Source organism: Perca fluviatilis, chromosome 6 (genome assembly GCF_010015445.1).
Source record: "Perca fluviatilis chromosome 6, GENO_Pfluv_1.0, whole genome shotgun sequence".
Taxonomy (NCBI): Eukaryota; Metazoa; Chordata; class Actinopteri; order Perciformes; family Percidae; genus Perca; species Perca fluviatilis.
This window is the reverse complement of record NC_053117.1, coordinates 18,793,398-18,806,039: the sequence shown is the minus strand read 5'-3', so window position 1 is coordinate 18,806,039 and position 12,642 is coordinate 18,793,398. Positions and strand designations below refer to the sequence as shown.

General features: G+C 43.7%; 1 protein-coding gene across 1 annotated transcript in view; it reads right to left on the bottom strand.

The window, feature by feature from the left end:
- Positions 1-11,790, bottom strand: part of fam222a (family with sequence similarity 222 member A) — a 46,953-nt gene extending 35,163 nt beyond the window's left edge. Inside the window, exon 1 of the mRNA XM_039803256.1 lies at positions 10,891-11,790. The gene's annotated coding sequence lies outside the window, so the exon portion shown is untranslated. The remainder of the gene's footprint in view (positions 1-10,890) is intronic.
- Between the last annotated feature and the right edge of the window lie 852 nt (positions 11,791-12,642).

Sequence of the window (12,642 nt, the reverse complement as noted above, 5' to 3'; positions counted from 1 at the left end):
CCTGAGATAGCTCCTTTCACACCCTGCACAGACGGAGCAAAATCCCCGCTTGTAACCCAGAGTCAGGCAGTCAACAGATGGAGCAGCTATTGAGTGAAGGATCGTGCCGGCAGAGGCGGCTCCCCATCCATCCCTGCTGGAAACAATGGGGCAGCAGGTCAAGAGTGCTGTCTCCAGAGGGAGGGGTCAGGGAGGAGGGGCAAGCCTCGACATAGTTGAGCTATGCGAGCGCTTTGAAACTGGAGGAACTGAGAGAATCTCTTTTGGGTGGCGGGTGGAGGGGAGGAGGCTTGTCGCTGGCTGCCGGGGATCAGACTCAGGTTGTGAGGGTTTGTGTTTGAATCTGGGGCAGCAGTGTTTGTGTTTAACCTGCAAACAAGAACAAAAAGACATCCCTGCGTGCACACATTTGCATGTTCAGAGGAAACAAAGACTCGCAGTTTACAATCACTTGTCTTTGTGCACAAAAAGAGAGAACTTCATTGTTGATAAAAAAAAAACCACTGCAGTGAGGAAATACTCACAGAGAATAGAGAAAACCTTTACTACTGCAAAACAGTCGCAGCGCCCTCAGGATATTCTTTCAAAAAAAAAAAAGAAGTGGATACGCTTAAAACTGGTGTCAAATATTACACAACAAGGCCACAATTCTTTCTAGTTATTAAAGTCCATAATTTAAAGATTATTTTTTGGGCATTTTCAGCCTTTATTCTGATAGAACAGCAGAAGACACGAAAGGGGAGAGAGAGGAGGGATGACATGCAGCAAAGTGCTGCAGGTCGGAGTCGAACCCGGGCCCACTGCGTCGAGAAGTAAACCTCTACACATGGGGCGCCCACTCTACCAACTGAGCTTTCCGAGCACCCGAAGTCCATAATTTAAAAAACAAATGGTTCATTCACTCATTCCTTATTGTTCAAACTCTCAAGATTCTCCCAGCAGCACCATGTGAGATTACAGGGAATTGCCAGAATAAGGCATAGTGTTTTTTTTGTTCTGAAGTCGTTATTAATGGACCAATTTGCTGTGTTTTTAAAGTGGAGGAGCAACTGTGAGACAGAGGGTGAACAGCTATAGCTAAATGCTCAAATGTTGATGCATGTGTGCGTGCACGGGTGCGTGATCACACAGATGATCACAAAGCAGTCATAGCTCCCTGTAGGGGAAAGTATATCCATTTCCAGTGACCAGCAGTCTTGCTATCATGTGGCTCTGACCTGGAGTCAATTAGTCATCAGTTGCCCTGCCTCACTGGGTTTCCATGGCCAGAGACAAAGACAAAGACACGAGGACAGTATACAATGATCCCATAACTTCAGTATCTTTATATGCCGTAAATATCCAAACTACTGAGCTGCTAAATACTGCTACCACATGTTCCCTGATCCTTAAAATGTTTGGTTTATGTGGCTATTTTGCACAGGAAGGCTCTCATTACAAAGCAGAAGGTGTCAGGAGCATTGAAGCAATTCTACATTAACAACCACTTGACAAGAAAGTACAGAGACTCAAAAAAGACCACTTGGGAAATGTTCACAAATCACACCTAATTAAACACAAAAGCCTTGTCCATGAAATCAGAGTGCAGAAAGCCTTTTCAAGATAGAGGCGAGTTTTTCTGGGGGTTTCTGGGTTGTGCTAAACATCCATTTGTGCATGGACACTGTTATTTCATTCATGTTTGGGTTTCCATCCAACAAATTATCAGCTTGGTACAGAGGGACAAAGGGTTGAGCTATAATTCATCCTTCCCTGGGTCAGATCACAATACATCAATGGTTTGCCATTTCAGAATATGATGCTGTTATGCTGTTTGAGCCCAGAATTGAAGAAAAAAAACAAAGCCTGGTCCAACCACGCTGAAAGGGATCAATAAGTGCATAGAAAAAGAAAAGGGCCACAAACACTGAGGCTTTTATTCAGAGTGCCGCGATGCAGATGCAAGCACAGAATGCACCTGGAGAGCAAAGATGAGAGCGGCAAAAGGCGAGAGAAATCCCAGAGTTATCAGGTGGGGCCAGAGAGTGCTGGCTATATTCAGACCTTAGCACCATCCATCTCCACAGCAGCTATTAGATTTGTAATATTGTTGGTTTTAAGGAGGATCGGCTTTCCTGCCACAATGAGGCGGATTCAGCCCCAGTTGCCCCCTTTTCCTTTTCAGTGTGGTCTCACAAGGTCCTCTCGGTTTTCTGCAAACAATACAGCAGGGCTGCGGTCCTTATTTGAAAGATTAATAGGATGCCGTCTTGGCAGAGAAGCAATCAGTGAGGTTTCTGTGACAGCAGAAAAAGTGTGAAAACAAGGCAAAGAGGAGAGACCATTGTCACGGTTACCAACTGGCTGCCACAGCTCAATTGAGATAGCTGTGGCTTTCAAGCCCAGCTGTCAATCACAGCAGCAAGCATCAATGGGGTAAATTTGAATGATAAAACGATAAGTCATGAGCAGGCGATTTCCCTGTCATTGGGACAGGGGCTGTTTGAGTGTAACTCACTATGGGTGGAGAGATTTCACTGCAGCCATATGGAATTTGGTTTTGCCTCGAGTTGCTGGCTTCACCCCTCAATCATGACAGAATGTGTAATCACAAAATGTCTTCCTCTCAATCCATGTTACAATTGGCAGCACGGTGCTGTCACTAGAGATGGGGGAACAAAATGGAAAGCTGACTAAAAGACAAGCTTTAAGTGACACTTAATTTGAGACACCCAGGCATTCTCTCAGCTCCAGTAAACAGGATCCATCAAACTTCGCCCAGAGCCTGTGTGAGTCTGCAGCTGTCTGTGGGGAGAGGCACAGTATGCCTGAGAGGCCCTCAGTTACCAAGAGGACTGATGAAGAAATCAAGTGCTTTAAAAGTTCCTAAAAACAACAAGAAGGGGCACAGGAGTGATAATGACACTTTCAAAGAGCACATTTTCATCTCATCCATGTCTACAGTAACACTCAAAGCATTTCCTCCTTTAAAGACAAACCGAACAAAAAAAAGAGCATGACAGAAGCTAATGACAGCCTCAGAGAAGAGGGTAAAAAAACACAAGAGAAAAACACTGAACAGCTGCTTTTTCCCTTCTTCCCTTTGCTCATCCCAGGAGAGAGTCCCTTGCGATCTCCCTAATCCTAGTTTGTGGCTGACAGAGGGGACCGCAGCTCTGTTGATCTCCCCACTCACATGGCTCTGTGCCCCCCACGCCCGCCTCACCATCGCTCTGCTGCCAGGAGGAAAAGATGGTGGGGAGGGGGAGCGGGGGGCTACATCAAGGAGAGACTCTCCCAGTGGGTTCTCGTCAGTTCCAGGCCATTGCACCTTGCTCGCTGGGATTTTGTTTACACACACACACACACACACAGACACACACACACACACGCACACACACGCACACACAGACACACACATATCCATGCAGAGGCAGATGACTATTAATGGATACGATAATGTGGTGTGTGTTTTTGGCTGTACAGTCACGTTTGGGTTTTAAGAATTGTTGTGATATTGTGAATCCCTTCAGTGACAGATCACTGGAAGTTGGTGACATAAAAAGAAGTTTGATGCCTCACAAAGCGTATTTAAGTGGCACAGGAGCAGATAACGTTTAATCAAAACCCAGTGATACGGTTGATATGGTCAGTGGTAATGTGCAGCCAAAAGGCCTGACACACTTTCATGGTCTTTGGGGACGAGCAAAGAACGGCAGGCTGCCCTTGTGCGTTCAGTCTCTACAGATGTTGCCTTGGAGAGCGGCTGGCTGCGGTGACAGCTGGACAGCTGTTCCTATAGACGCAGCCACAGAAGCATGCCACGGAGATGGGGGTGGGGGATAGCGCTGTATGTTTAGTTTATCTGTATGAAGTTCCCAGGACGTGCAAAGCTGTCACTCTTAGCAATGGTGCATGAGCCTGGATAAGGAAAGATGGCACTGAACAGGATATGGAGAGAGAGCACAGATGGGTAAATATCAGACACGGCTGACATTATTTGAAGAAGCTCCATTAACAAAACAGACTTTTTGCGATTTGAAATTTGTCTTTCCAAAAACGAACAGTCTAATGTAACACCAACTGGCTACACTGGCATAAGTCAAAACATTTAATTTGATCCATGAGGTCTGTTTGAGCAGCCGCGACTTTTTTTTTTTTTTATCATCGTAAACAAGTGAAAGTTTGATGTGAACTTCACAGGGAATTTCAAATAAAAAAAAATTTCTTCTTCATAAAAGAGGGACCAAGAAAATCTATATTCAACAGCAGAGAGCATAATTGGCTGAGCATTAAAACGACTCTGGACTTTGTGCCAACATCAGTGACTGCTGGTGATGAAAGGCAGTTTAAATTGGGGTCATGTTCAGATATTATACCTTTATCCTGCCACTTAAAAACACAGTTACCTAAAGTTATGGAGACCTGCTGGAAAACAGTGCAGGTTAAAGACAGCCTTAAGATTAAGGTCCTAACTGAGGAGTAAGATAAAAAAAATAAAAAAAATAAAAAAAAGCAGTTGAAAAAGCATTGAAATGTTGGAAAACACTCAGCAGTATTAAATGCTGTCACCTGCTGAATAAACACACTGCAAATCATGAGTTAAACAGCTTGGATTGACGCCAGTCACTTCCGCCAAAACTCTCTTTTCCTAAGAAGGCCAGGCTATTCATTATGCCACAAAAGGTCAGCAATTTGTTCAACTCAATAAAAATGTTAATAAAACTAAGAGCTCACAAGAAGAAGCACTCTGGCCATCGAAAAATGTGAAAATGTGACTGTGTGCAGATGCATCTATTTTAATGCGACGTTGCCACTGCAGCATTACGTGGGTCAAAGGTTGTACAGCAGCAGCTATCAAGCGGGAAATATAGCTTTGGCCTCGTCGTAATCCCGGTCAAACTCCACCAACTACTCAACACAAAGCCGATATTAACACATGCTGACAAACACACAAACAAATCTACAATAACCAGGAGCTGATAAGCACCCCCCCTCCCCAACACACACACACACACACACCAAAATCTCCAATTTCAGCTCGCACCCTCAACCCACTCTGCTAAATAAATGAAAAGACCCATTACGCAGATTTCAAAGGCCGGCATTTGGTTTATAATTATATATGAAATTTTTTAGAGGAAAAAAATGATTACTCTGGATGCAAGTCTGGAAGTGGGTGGGGGTGGGTTATTGCTAAGCAACCAGTCATTATCCTCCAGAGTGGAGTGAGGTGACCGGCCATCCGTCTAACTCCGGTGGCCTGCCTGGCTCCCTGCCCCCCCCCCCCCCCCCCCCCGCCTTTTTTCTCCGCCACTCTCTCTCCCTCTTCCGCGCTCTCTCGCTCTCTCCCTGCCGTCTCTCCGTCCGAATACAAACAGAGATAAAGAACGCTGCAATCGCTCTTGACACACAAATAGGTTAACACAATAAAGCCGGCTTTGCCTGGCTCACTCGAGGGAGGAAAGCAATTCCAGCAGCAGGCAGGAGGTAATAAAAACAGGGCTAGGAGTGTGTGTGCGTGTGTGTGTGTGTGTGTGTGTGTGTGTGTGTGTGTGTGCATACATGTCCTCATGTCAATGTTCCTATGTTTTTGTATGTGAGTGGAGGCAGGCATACATAAGCTCTTTGGCCTCAGGGCCTAATATCCCACAGATTCCCAACCCTTTCTTGACACAAATAATAACGACAAAGAAAATGACGGAAATTGCAGGCTACTCCTCCATTTAGATTAAGGAAATGGTTGCTTTATATTAACAATATAGCTGACCTGCATCATCCCTATACAAACACATAAACGTTTCCCTGTGGGTTATATGCCGGCTCTCTTGTAAATGGTCTCCGGCTTGGTTAAAATTCAACAAGTAAATTGAATGAGTTTTATCTGTGCAAGCCTCAGCTTACTCTCCCTCTCCTGATGCGGCTGCCAGGCCTGGCAATAACCGATAAAAATCTCCAGAGTTTTATTAAATCGTGTTGCATTCACGCTGAACTCAGGAAAATGGTGAGGTGGCTTCTGCAATTACAATCCAGACCAGACAACATTGTTTTCTCCAGTCAGTGGAAATTTCATTACCTTACAGCAACCGCCTTAGAATTGGGTAACAGCCTCTTGTTGTCACAGACACAAACTGTCTGTGTGAGGTGTGGCACTCCATAAGTGTTATCCATTTGCAACAATATGCATCTAGCCAGTCACAATGTGGATGCTGGTCAGCATAATGTGCACCATTATTCAGTGATATGAAGGAACTGAATTGAGGAAATAGCGGTCAATAGCTCATTCCTGGATTGACTGTGGTGTAATCAAACACATTGAACCTTAATAGATCCATGCAGCTGACTGTATCTCACCTCCAGGCTATTATAGGCAGATGACGTGGGTCACACATGGCCTCATCTCTCGCATGTCAATAAATAGAGAGAGGGTGAGCATGTTTTTTTTTTCCTGTGGAATGACTGTGGGGAAAAAAACTCAATTAAAGCTTGTGGAAAAGTTTCACACGTTTCGGTCAGGACAGGATAGCCATTTGTAAGTGTCAATCAATTTCCCTGCTTTTACCCCGCTGTTCCTTCAACCAGGTAATCAAACAGCAGAGATGTAAAGTGGTGGTCATTGTCAACAGGGAATAAATTACCAAAGCATGACGAGAAAACACCTTATCGGTCTGATGTATTTCCTGCTTCTGCAGAAAGCTACAAAGCCCGAGGGAGAGCAGTCAACCAAAATGCAGGGAGATGGAGATTAGGATGATGTGCAGTTCCTTGTTCCATTAAAGTTTGATCTTCCTCAATAGCCGAGGAGAATCAGATATCTCCCATTCAAGATTAAAGTACACCAGCATAGAGGGAGAGATTAATCAGAGGCCTGCATGAGATAAAACAGCCTTGCTTCTGGCATGGAAAACAGTGGCAATAAAGAGTTCAGCTGATAATGTGAAACATGGCGAGACAATAGCAAATCAAACAGCATGCACGGGCCTCCAAAACAAATCAAAGCGCAGACTAGACTGCGATACAGTGGCTGAAGATGTACAGCAGGGGCTGATCTGATAGTAACCGAGGTCATCATTTTATTACTGGTTAGGGTTGAAGAGGGCACACTGAGGATTTTCCCATGTTGCTCACTGTCGCCAGGCTCTCATTCCCTCTTCTCCTCTCCTTGAGATCAATAGCACTGGGGTGATTTCACAGCAGCCTGCACTGTCACCCAGAACAAATCAATGTGACCATGAGGAAGGCAAGAGCGGCATTGTTTTTAAGGAGAGCAAATTCGCTGTTGGAGAGCTTGTCAGATTTGCTTTATTCTCTTTCTTCCACCTCACTTTTCTGGCTGGGTTATGGAGCAAACTATAAACTGCACAGCACTCAGCCTCTCTATACTAGTGTACTCATTAACCATATATAAGTTGCACAGTTCCTTTGGACTATATTTCACACGCACAAGGGCATTTAAAAAATAAAAGAAATGGACTGACGGCCCTAACCTTTCCAAATTAAAGGCTAAACATTAACTGCAGGGGCCTGGTGAGACGTGACTTCCACTCAGTCTGACAGGGGGTGAGAGGGGAAGAGAGGGTGGAGGTCGGAGGATCGTCACTGTCCGTCATGCACTAAGTGGCTGCAGATAACCCTGATGAAGAGCTGCCAACATCTACCATCACAGCAGATCGGATCACATTAGCAGAGCTGTGGTCAGGTGAACATTTTACATTTTACTATGCGTGCGAGAACCACACGGCGTCTCGCTAACAAATAGCACTCATCAGAAACACTGCAGGGGTTCACGTATGCAATCACATGCCTGTAGTCTATTTTTGTGTAGCTAGCCTACTCCACATCAAACACAAACATGCTTGAATTGAAATGCTTAAGCTGTTTATGATACCAAAAGGCCTGCACTGTTGTAGACAATCACTGACACGTCTCAGTCAATTTACTGAAGATTTTTGTATTCATCGGTGTGATATGAAGCTAATAAGACTGAGGGTCAATCGCCCAGCAGTAAAATAAAGTGTGCAGTTTGATGAATTGTAGCAGCTAACTACATGAAGCCTAAAGAACTGCAAACACTAACAAAAAATAGACAAACAGAAGCATTGCTACTAATCCTGCCTGCACATTCAATGTCAAATCCTATCAACACCACTGCTGGAAACTGAACGTCGCTTTCACCTCTATTCATTCATACTGACTGGCTGAAGGGTGTGTTTGTTTCTCCACAATCATTTCTGTGTAATGCTTTCGTTTCATGTCGCTTTTTTTTCATGCTCTGTCTCCACATCCTGAGTACTGATGTGCAAGACAAATCTCACTGCAGGGACAATAGAGTTTATATTAAATCATGTAATATTGTAAAGTACAAGAAAGGGCACGTCTATTTTGTTTGCGTGCACATGAGAAGTGTTAAAATAAGGACTGTTGTAGACTTTTCAAGAAACTAAACACTTTGATCAGCCATCTAATGAGCTGCTGGTGACATGGCTTTGAGAGAAAACGTTCATGTTCCTTAAAGTGTCCGATGATATGGGCTTTTCAGATAATCTAAGAATTATTGTCTTTTTTCTTTTCTTTGACAGGAGAAGAAAATGTTTTTCATGATTATTTACATCGACATAGATTTACACATTTGTGTAAATAAAAAAATAAAAATCACTTTTATTAATAGAGCCTGCAAAAGAATGAACATGCATTGTTTAGACACTTCAGGGGTGGGTAGATCTAGAAACATAGGCACACACACACACACACACACACACACACACACACACACACACACACACACACACACACACACACACACACACACACACACACACACACACACACACACACACACACCTGTATCTACTATTTTAGTCATCTTAAGTGCCAAAATGAGTTTTGCTGCCTCTGGGTATGTGTTGAGACAATCAAACCATGCAGGGATTAAAAAAGATTAATACACAGCGCAGGAAATTAAACTTCAGCGACTTTAACGATATTCATGAGTGGAGCTCACTTATTCACTTCAGGCAGGCGCTTTAATAAGCAAAGAATACAGTAAGGAACCCGAACGCTATCAATCAATCAAACTGATATGCAATTTGAGTTGGAAATTTATTTAAAAAAAAAAGAAACGCCGGGCTTCTTATGGTGCATTACTTTTATTAATACTGTCCTAAAATATGTTCTCCACCTCCCAGCTGTTGCCGGCATAATTGAGTAGGCTAGCGTAGTAGTAGTTCAGATTTGACTTTAGTAATTAAGGGATCGTAATTTCATCAGCAAGTAAAGTAGAAAAGAATAAATTGCTGATGTGATCAGGATTTATGAGACAAAAGTTTTCAAAATATTCTTTTAAGATTATATGTGGACATTTGCCTTTGTCAGACAGTCAATAGCAGTGAGCAACAGGAAACATGGTGAAAGCGAGAGGAAGATGAAATGTGAGTAAAGTCTTGCAGCAGGACATTAGGTCCAATGTTACATCTAACAGCAAGCCAGAAAATAAAGAGGCAAAAAAAGAGCTACAAACTCCAAAAGGTAATTCAGTGACCTAGATATTAAAGCTGTTCTGCCATTCTCTTCTCCCCTACCTTGTCCAACCTTCATGTTGAGTTAAGGCAAGCATTATGCTGGGAAGACTATTTGTTTAGGTGAGGAGCAGCCGCAGAGCTAATATGAGCACAATTTGCTCAGCAGGTCATAGGCGCAGAGTGGAGGAAGTAAATGAGGCAGTTCTGCCCCCTCGGGTGCAGCCCCTGCCTCATACATCACTGGATGTTTTATTCAATACAGCCAGGAAGGCTCTATGGCAGGTGCCCTAACTGTGGGGGCGCCTGCCCTGCTGTAGGGGCCCATATTACATTCAGTGAGCTGCCTGTCTGCGGTGCTGCTGGAGAGAGAGTGACTGGAGCCAGTGAGGAGGATACATTTTGAGGATGCTTGTAGTCTAATGATAAAACATACTGTGTGCAGTTTTTTCACTGCACAGTCAGCATAATGTGCAAGCTCATTTATGTGCAGTGTGAGCGATGAAGCTAAATATTGCAAAGCAACCTCAGCAACCCATGAGGCTCAAAGTTCACAGGAGTGAAAACCGCCTGGACTTTATCAGCCAGCATTCATATTCAAATAAAACATGGACTTCAGTTACATTCAAGATAACCAGACCTTTCTATTTGCATTCAAGACTCTGGCTGCAGAGGACACATTTGCTGAAGAATTCACAGGACAATGACAAATTGCCTCCAGATCTCAATGCAGCACAGTGCATCATCCATGTCGCCGAGCACAAAGTGAAAAGTTTTACAGTGTTCCGCACACGTCTCCATGAATTGTATGAGTTCCTTGATACAAGCCTGTCACAATATGCAGGCACACTATAAAAAGAGATTGTATATCATTAACCCACCGGGGCGAAAAATCACTAATTGCAGCAGTCACTATAGTCACCCTCCCCACACGTGACGCACGGGGGCGTAGAGGCTACAGATGAGAAATTCGCACCTTTTGCTCTGAGCCGCAACTCCTCCAGTGCCACATATCCCTGCCTGTGGGGCGATACCCTCGACAATACACTTAATTGCTACCCATACTTGAAAAGACCAATATTACACATCAAAGCAGTTCCTAAAGCCATTTGGGAGCGGCTCTCTAACAAGTCGATTTTACAACACTTCATTTATTGGGTCACGCATAGAAACAAAGGGTTTAAATCTGAGACATCGTTATGTGTGCAGCATCCTGGGGAAAAAAAGGGAGCATTGACAAACATTCATTATTTTCTGCTGTAGGTCTATTTACCATCTCAAAAGGATTCAGCGAGGCTTGACAGTAACTACTACGTTTATGGTTACAAAGAATGACCCAAATCACTCTGAATCCGCAAGACTTGGATCAAAATAAATAACAAAAATATATATTTACCATAAATTGCTCCGTAGTGCAGACTAGAACTCCATGCAGATTGTAGCATTCACTGAGCAATCTGCCTCATACTTCTGTGGTCCAAATTAAAAAGGATTCATTCTGTTCTCCAAAATCCAGCAGCCGCTTAAGTCGATGTCAAATGTTGATTAAGTTTATCCTCCTCTTCCAATTGTATGCAAATATACCGGTAGCCGTGCGAATTAGATTCCACACTAGCCTCTAGCATGCGAAGTTAATAAGATTTGCCTTTTCTCTCGATTTGACTGCCAATTTTTGGCGAGGGCAAAAGCGCAGGTCGGCAATTTCAGGAGCGTCTTCGGAAGGATTGCGCACCAAGTGCGCTTCGGGTTTTCAAGGTTTAGCCTCCGGAACAAAGTAAAAGGTCCTGGTTGCTCTTCCTTTCGCTTGTAAATACCTCCAAATAACAGAAGTGACAATCGAAAGACTGGATGGTTGAACTGCTACGCAGTATTCCCAAATCCACCGCTGTTACGCATGGGTTTAATGTGGTCCGCCTGCTCACTATAGACGACCTTAGGTGAAATGTATCATGCGAATGTTAGTAATATTATCTAAGCAATAGTGTGTGAAGGTACCCTTTGGCTGGGCCAAAGCAGCTGCCTGGAATATCCTTAAGTGACGCGATGTAAAATCCCGGTGATGAGGCTCTGCTCCGTCCGTCACTTTCTCCGTGGTGTCGGCAGCCTCTCTGAGATGACTTGCCTCCCGATTCAGACTCAGATTTCCAGCTGAGGCTGTGGAGTAACCTCGATAGCAATGCTCCGAGATACTCTCTTTGGTGTATTAACCAAATAAGCAATGGTTAGGTCTGAATAAAGAGCTAGCTGCTTCAGGCAGCTCCGGGATGCGGTCCTGCCCTTGTGCCGAGCTGCCGAGACTGACAATAACCCGGAACGCTGCAGACTGTCAGGCTGCACAGACCGCCCACCGACCAATCACTGTACTGAGGGAACACAAACATTCCCACGGGTTGGCCAATCATCGGTAATTGAGGACTGTTACCATAGAGATGCTCGGCGTCCAAGCGTCTGAAACCACGTTGTTTATTCGCGGAAACAGAAAGAAAAAAAAAAAAAACCGTCTGATATAAATTGCCGTGACAGAATGCAGATTGAGATCTTTAATCACTCGTTTATCCTTCTCATCAGCAGCCTAGCTAAAGGTTAAAGGCTCCATCACTTCATGGGAAGAGCTGGGCTCAAACCTGCAGGTAGACGTGCCCTTGAGCAAGACACTGAATCATTTCCAAGCTGCTCTGTAGCTGGTCTACAGGGAGAAATAAAGTTCTGTCATGCAACCCGAATACAATTAAATGTGATTAGCATGCAGAATGAATCTAGCCTACTGTTTATGAATTGGCGACTGTAAACTGTTTAACTTAATTGGTTTAAAACTCCTATATGATACATATTCCATACATATAATAAGCCTGGCAATAATCATATTATTATATATTTATATAATGTAATATCAAAAGTTCACCTTCTGTGTGGTTATCAGAGTTTATTGTCACTTATGAGCTCAGATTTATTACATGATATATAGGCTACTGTAGGATGCATCACATGCACTTGCACTCTATACTTGTATTGTTCCTGAACATTGATCATTTCTTTTAACAACTTTTTCAACTCTTTCAGCAAGACAATCTTTTTTTTAAAAGCATGGCATATAGAGTATGTGACTGTCTACTTAACTTTGCAGATTTCCTTCACTGACACCTCCAGC